The following is a 7,500-nucleotide window of genomic DNA, read 5'->3' on the forward strand; positions in this document are numbered from 1 at the left end:
ACGACCAACCCTGAGAGTGCGATGGTGGAACTGATGGCGGTTGGCCTGGTGGAAAAGACGACCAACCCTGAGAGTGCGATGGTGGAACCGATGGCTGTTGGCACGGCTGAAGAGAAGACCAACCCTGAGAGTGCGATGGTGGAACTGATGGCTGTTGGCCTGGTGGAAAAGACGACCAACCCTGAGAGTGCGATGGTGGAACTGATGGCGGTTGGCCTGGTGGAAAAGACGACCAACCCTGAGAGTGCGATGGTGGAACTGATGGCGGTTGGCCTGGTGGAAAAGACGACCAACCCTGAGAGTGCGATGGTGGAACTGATGGCGGTTGGCCTGGTGGAAAAGACGACCAACCCTGAGAGTGCGATGGTGGAAAAGACAAATCAGAATTCCCAGGCCAGACATGCCACCCAGGAAAGTGCTGGGCCCAAGGCCAGTCTGTGCCAGATGGAGATGTGTCTACAAGCCCAGTGTCTGTGTGCGTAATAGAAAACACTGCAGTTCCAGTTCGTGCACATTTACGTTGGCGTATAACTGCCTCACCCTCCCGATTTTCAGGCTCCTGGAACTCAATGGCAACATGTCCATGTTCAACAGGTGCAGATGGGAGTTCTCTAGGCTTTGGCAGTGGCTCCTTTGCCAAACCAACAGGCTGGGGAAGCTCCACTCCTTGTAGCAAGGTGTCCCGGTCAGTTCTTTTCTGTCTGTCGAGAAGCCTGGGAAAGAATAACAGACATTTTTAGCTTTACCCACAGTACATTTACAAAACATCTCTACTGATTTGTTTTTATAAACTATGTACACTAAACTATTCAAAAACTATCCATCAATTGGATACTTCAGCATTAAAGGAACACGCCGACTTTTTGGGACTTTAGCTTATTCACCGTATCTCCGAAGCACTGCTACTTCTGTGGAGTGATTTACTCCAACTCTGAGCAAACTCTCTGCTCTTCACCAGTTCTCAGGTGCTGCGAGTAAATCACTCCGTCCAAGTAGCAGTGCTTCACCTTCTGAGAATATACTTCCCAGTATGTATATGGTTAGAAGAAGCCTGCGTCTCATATGGCCTTGTTATTTGTACACACTGTTGCTATACAAATCACAACATGTAAATAGGAAAATGTTGATGTTATTTTGTCACTTATTGGGAGCAGTATGCTAGATGGAGCCATTTACCTCCAGTATTTGTGCTAAGCTAGGCCAGCGGTGGGGGCGTCGGATAGAGTTACAGCACGCACGGAGATTAGAAGGGTATGTATGGACTTATCTGACTCTGGGGGATACGGTGAATAAGCTAAAGTCCCAAAAAGTCAGCGTGTTCCTTTAACATTCAGCAATATTATCAATTTGACTATACTGACATTATTGGACAATAACTAAACTGATAACATTACAGCTGATTTATAGCCGAATTGACCTCATTTCGTAATTGATGAACTTCGCACTTTGTGAACATTATCAGAGAAAAACAGACTGTGGAATGTCTCAACTGACAAATCAGAATCAAGCATTTCAGAAAGCTGTGTAATAAGCAATAACGTATTCTAAACCGTAACATTCTGAATTTCTGAAAAGCTTTTGTGAAACAATGTATGCATTTATTACCAAATTTTTTAAATCCTTTTTTTGGCAGACATATAAAAGGTTGCAAGTTTCAAAATGAGACGGTGTCTGAAAACAATGTATACATTTAATGTATGTTATATACAAATACATGTGGAATAGAGAATAGTTCAAAAGATTTATTATTTCAGAAGTGCAGTCGTTCATCATAGGAATAGATTTCATATTACTGAAGTGAATTTAGGAAGCTGAAATCCAACTCACCATGAAGACACTGTGGTGTTGTTTATAGTAACTAGCACCAAGTTGGTCTGGTCTAGTAGCTCTCTGCAGTCTTCAAGCAGCTGCTTGATGTGGCTGTAAATCATCACAATTGCCTGAGGAATGGGAAAGGTTTTGCCCTTGTTATCTTTAGGCCTATTTCTGGCTTCCCTGAATTCCTTCAGAAGCTTGAGTGCAACACATTCTGAAACCCTGTTGGCATCAGGTCTCTGGGCAGCCTGACCATGAGTCATGAACAGTCTGTGAATAAAAAGATGCATGATTGTATTATGTATGATTAGTATTCTATGGTTCATTATAGCTTTGTAAACATATAGACTGATTATGTTTTGGAATTGTATGGCAATGAGAGATAGACTTTATGATCTATCCTGGATCTCATCAAAACAGTTTTTTTAAAGTATTTTTAACCTTTGAAAGGAATTAAATTATACAGGGAGCATTCAACAAGACTCAAATTTAACACCGGTGCACTACAATTTAACTCACCTCTCAGCTGCTTGCTGACCAGGGGCTGAGCCACTACGCTTCCGAGAAGCTCTCCAAGGACCTTCCAAGGTCTTTTTCTTGCACTTAAGGGAATACTTGGAGGGGGACTGATCAATGGTATGCAAATACGAATACAACCGCAAGATCTCTGCTATCTCGTTAGTTGATAAACCAGTGATCGTGCGGTTGAGACTGACGAGATAGCCTGCCAGGTTATCCACTGCCTCCCATCCAGGAACACCCCTTGAATCACATCTACTGTCCTAGAAATGGAAACAAAAACAGAATCCTGGATTAGGAAATTATTTTGATACTTTGATAAACCATTCACAAATTACAAGCATCAGGTATTAGAAACTTTACCGGAGCTGGTGTGCTGGGCCCAGCACAGGAAATGTCTTCAATGTCAGGACTGTAAGAGCCACCACTTGGCACACTGGTTTCCTAGATTTTTTAAAAACATTTTAAAGAGAAGAATAAACTTCAGTTACAAAATTGACTGTTCAAATTGACTATTATTAATCTTTTAATTAAATGAACGTTTAATCATGAAGCAACTCATTCATTGCTCCTAAAAACATTAACATTCCTATGTAATTTTAATTCAAAACGATCAAGAAAATTGACATTACCAGAGGTGAGATCAATGAATCACCATGACTGCTGGAACTTGCAAGGGTGTGTGTGCCCAAATTGAGGTCTGCCGCTTCACATATTGTGACATCCAGACACTCATCCTCCTGAACTTCAACCTCCATCTCTGGCAAGGCGATTTCATGTTGCTCCAGTGGAGAAAGCAGGTCTCCTCTGTCAGACTGTGCCAGCAAGTACTCCACAGCTATACGCTCATCTGCCATAAAGATTCAATAAACATTTTGTAATAAGAGCTATATATCAGGCTAAAGCAGTAGGCTACAGTGCATGTGATGAATGTAGTGTTGCTAATGAAAAATCTATTTTGCGATTAACATGAAAAATGTAAAAGCAAAAATCACAAAAGAAAAACTAAAACAAATACACTTCAACTTCACAAACTGACATATCTTATAACTAGGAACAAGCACCTTTACAGCAATGATCAGTCATGAAAACGATGGTCTGATTGGTTAGCGTTCAGGCAGCATGCAAAGCCTTTGAAAACACACAGTGATGCCTGGAATCACTATCGTAATAGTGTGTACAATGGTGAATCTTACCAGTGGGTTTCCCAGGAGGTTTGAATTCTGTCAGGAGTCCACATCCAAGGACTCTGTTGCTGAGGACATTCATGTGGGACATTAAACGTACATCATACATTTTAGTAAGTGATGTACCACTCATGTCCACAGCTTGATGAGCTCGGTTGATGTTCCACCTAGATGCACCCTCAAGCATGTACATCTGCGTATGTAGTGCATTACATCTCCAACCTGAAAGACAATGTTTCACATGATTAAAATACTATTATATAACCCCCCACTCAGAACCACCAGGCCTAAGAAAAAGGTTTGTTTCCAATTTGGTGCCTTTAATTTTCGAAGTCAGCAACTTCAGTATTGTGACAACACTATTTAAATATATGCATAATATTGTTTTATAATTTCAATTTACCTGGAATAAAAGTGCACTGGTGGCGATGGAAGCTTTCCAGAGAGGAGGACCCTCTGCCACACCTCAGTACATCCAGAACCTTGTCACCCTTCTGTAAACCGGAGCCCAGTTTTGTGTACAACTGAACACTGGGTGGATCTTGGATGCAAGGTAAGTGTTTCTGCTGTACCTCCCACACACGTGTCATGCTCTCTGGATTGATGAGGCGCAAACCAGTGGTGTCGGTCAGTTCCCACATGGAGTCCAGCAGTCCTTGTATCAAGACACGAGTTTCTTCAACTCCGCGTGTCCTCCTCCTGCAGTGCTTGGCCAGCTCACCTGAGGTGATGCTTGACAGGATTTGGGCCTCTGTTGAAATATGACCCCCATGTTTTTTTTAAAGCATGGTCTTTTTCGCCTCTTTAAGACCAGAGATGTCATCCTTGTCCCATTCAAATATACAGCTGGACAACTTGGAGCAGAAAGTGCCATACAGTGGATGGTGCTCCGTTGTAAGGCCAGCAGTAAACCGCCGCATGAAGTGGAACACATCAAGTCGCACTGTGATATTCCATGGTCGGAACCAGGTAAGAACTGGAGTCACGCCTACACCAATGAGAAACAAGGAGTGATTGTTTTCTCAGATTTACATTTGCATCATTAAAGAAATATAATAATGCTGTTTTACATAAGCTTTTGTCTACTTGATTGCAAACACTGAACAGGGTTCTCATAGTAAATTGCTACTGTAAATAGAAATTAAGAATTTTAGAACCATTGTAAATAGATCTAAAAAAATATAAATTTCTATAGTAAATAGTTCTAAAAATTCTCTTTATGAGTGTTCTTAAAGAATATGAACAAACACCTAGAAAAACCATGTACAGGAATGAAATTTAGTTTTTAGTAATTTAGAAACATGCCTGAAATGGTTGCTAATATGAATTAGAAATACAAACACATTCATATTAGGTAAAGACTTAATGTAACAAACCTGTCTCGCTGCAGCAGTCCCGGTCAACGTAAATCACAGCTGGCTCTGGCTCCCCAGCATCCTTGTATCGCTTTACGATGCCCTGACACAAGTCATCTATGACAGCTCCCTCACCAGTGGTTAGGACACAGTTCAGGACTTGGCCAAACTCATTGCCAACATTGGTCATCCATGTAGCAGTGTCCGCAATGCCACCAGCAAGCTTTTTAGTTATCTATATAAATACACAAACATTACAATCAGGTAAAAATCTCTGAACATCAAGTTGAAATTAACATGCATTTGCCTCTTTTTATACACATTTACCTTCTTGGTAGAATCAAGCTTCAGGATGCTACCATATGTTGATGTTATGACACCCTTTAGCTCATCAATGTGACTCAGGATCTCGTTGGCATGAACCGTCTCAAACCACTGTGCCAGAGGTAGGGGGCAAAAAGGCGGTGGCTGCTGATATACCACTTCAGCCTGTGTCAGGGCACATTTCTTTTTGTGAAATTCACAGTCTGTCAGATAGTTAATGGTACGTCTTGCCCACTCCTCGCTGTTAACTTCTTCAAGCGCCTGCTGCAAGAAACTGGAGCTGTTCCCAGCAGTTCTAGGCTTCAACAAAGTCACACACTTCCTGTCAAGTGCAAGGTGAGTGGTAAGAACAGCGGGGAATTTGTTTCTGTGGGAGGGATCTAGTTGTTTGAGGATCTCCGAACTCCAAGGGCAGACAGGAATCTTACACTTACTGCAGCGAGGGTAGTCTACTCCAATTAAATAATATCTCGAGTCAATATCAATGACTTCCCTCACTTTTGTGTAGATTCCTGAATGGTGCATCTTCCTATTGCACTGTGTGCACTTCAGAGGAATACCCCACATTCTCATTGGGGCCCACAGAAACATACGCTGTCTAAAGTAGGTGTTAGGATCAGGAGGTGAAGTTGTAGGCTTGCTGGGACTTGGTGGATGAAACCAGTTTTGAGAAAACTGCTGCTTAAGTCGTCCTGTGGCGTCATATAGACACTGCGCGATCCACTTCTGGTCTGCTGGCTTAATAACTCGACAGAACTGTTTGGGGAGAAAACTCACCCAATTCACTACTGGAGGCCTCAGGTTAATTTCCAGGGATGGTGTTTGAGGTGCAGTTTGTGGAACGCCTTGCTGCTCTTCAATGTATGCGGGTGATTCAGTAAATGATGTTGTTGGAGAAGATGTTGGTGGATCCACAGATTCTGTCCCTGCAAGACTGGTACAAGGATGATTAGTTTCAATGTGGTGAAGAAGTCCAACCGCACCCCAGACTTTTGCACCACACTGGTCACAACATTCTTGGACATGGTAATCTGACAGATGTTCGGAGAAACAGTCCACATCAATGTCTTCACCACAAAGACCACACTTTATTGAAGAACTGCTCTCTGGGACTGATCTTGAGCCTGCACTGCTCTCTGGGACTGATCTTGAGCCTGCACTGCTCTCTGGGACTGATCTTGAGCCTGCACTGCTCTCTGGGACTGATCTTGAGCCTGCACTGCTCTCTGGGACTGATCTTGAGCCTGCACTGCTCTCTGGGGCTGGTTTTGCGCCTGCAGTGCTCAGTGGTCTTGCCTGAGCACCTGCACTGCTCCATGAGGCTGGTCTTGCCTGAGCACCTGCACTGCTCCATGAGGCTGGTCTTGCCTGCGCACCTGCACTGCTCCATGAGGCTGGTCTTGCCTGCGCACCTGCACTGCTCCATGAGGCTGGTCTTGCCTGCGCACCTGCACTGCTCCATGAGGCAGGTTTTGCACCTGCACTGCTCTGTGGTCCTCCTTGCATGCCTGCACTGCTCTGTGGTCCTCCTTGCATGCCTGCACTGCTCTGTGGTCCTGCTTGCATGCCTGCACTGCTCTGTGGTCCTGCTTGCATGCCTGCACTGCTCTGTGGTCCTGCTTGCATGCCTAACACTGTCTGCTCTGCTGACTGTAAAAAATGCATTAGTGTTTTCCCTAGGATTAGTGTTTTCCCTAGGTCTCAAAATCTGCAAATTATCAAAATCAAAACTTTGCTGAAAAACATGTTGTACACAATTACTACATGCAAACTGTCGTCTGATTCATAGGTTGTTGTTCTTTAAGGAAAGTAATACACCTTTAAGTAGAATTGTAAAAACACCCACCTTCAGGTCTTTGTGCAGGCATCTTTTTACTGCGAGTTAAATTGACATTTATATGCATTTTATTCAAGTAACCTGTTATACCATTATAAAGACCTCACTGATTTACATTAAAAGCTAAGAAATTAATCTAGTGTACTGACAGCATTTGCACTAAATTGCACAGCTTTGCTCAGTTTGTGCGCATTATATATATATATATATATATATATATATATATATATATATATATATATATATATATATATATATACCCACACACCTTTTTCTGACTATTATTTCATGTCAGGCTTTACAGCTCAAATAATGAACATTTTTCTCTTATTAAAAAATGTTTTTAAATTAGTAATGATCACCAGCATAGGTAAAATAATCACATTCATTACATACCTTATGATAACCACATTTGCAAGTGATTATTTTCCCAAATATATCATATGCACAGGTCTGTTTGTGT

This window comes from Siphateles boraxobius, unplaced genomic scaffold, assembly GCF_051911475.1.
Source record: "Siphateles boraxobius isolate OS27281-9 unplaced genomic scaffold, OSU_SipBor_1 42, whole genome shotgun sequence".
Taxonomy (NCBI): domain Eukaryota; kingdom Metazoa; phylum Chordata; class Actinopteri; order Cypriniformes; family Leuciscidae; genus Siphateles; species Siphateles boraxobius.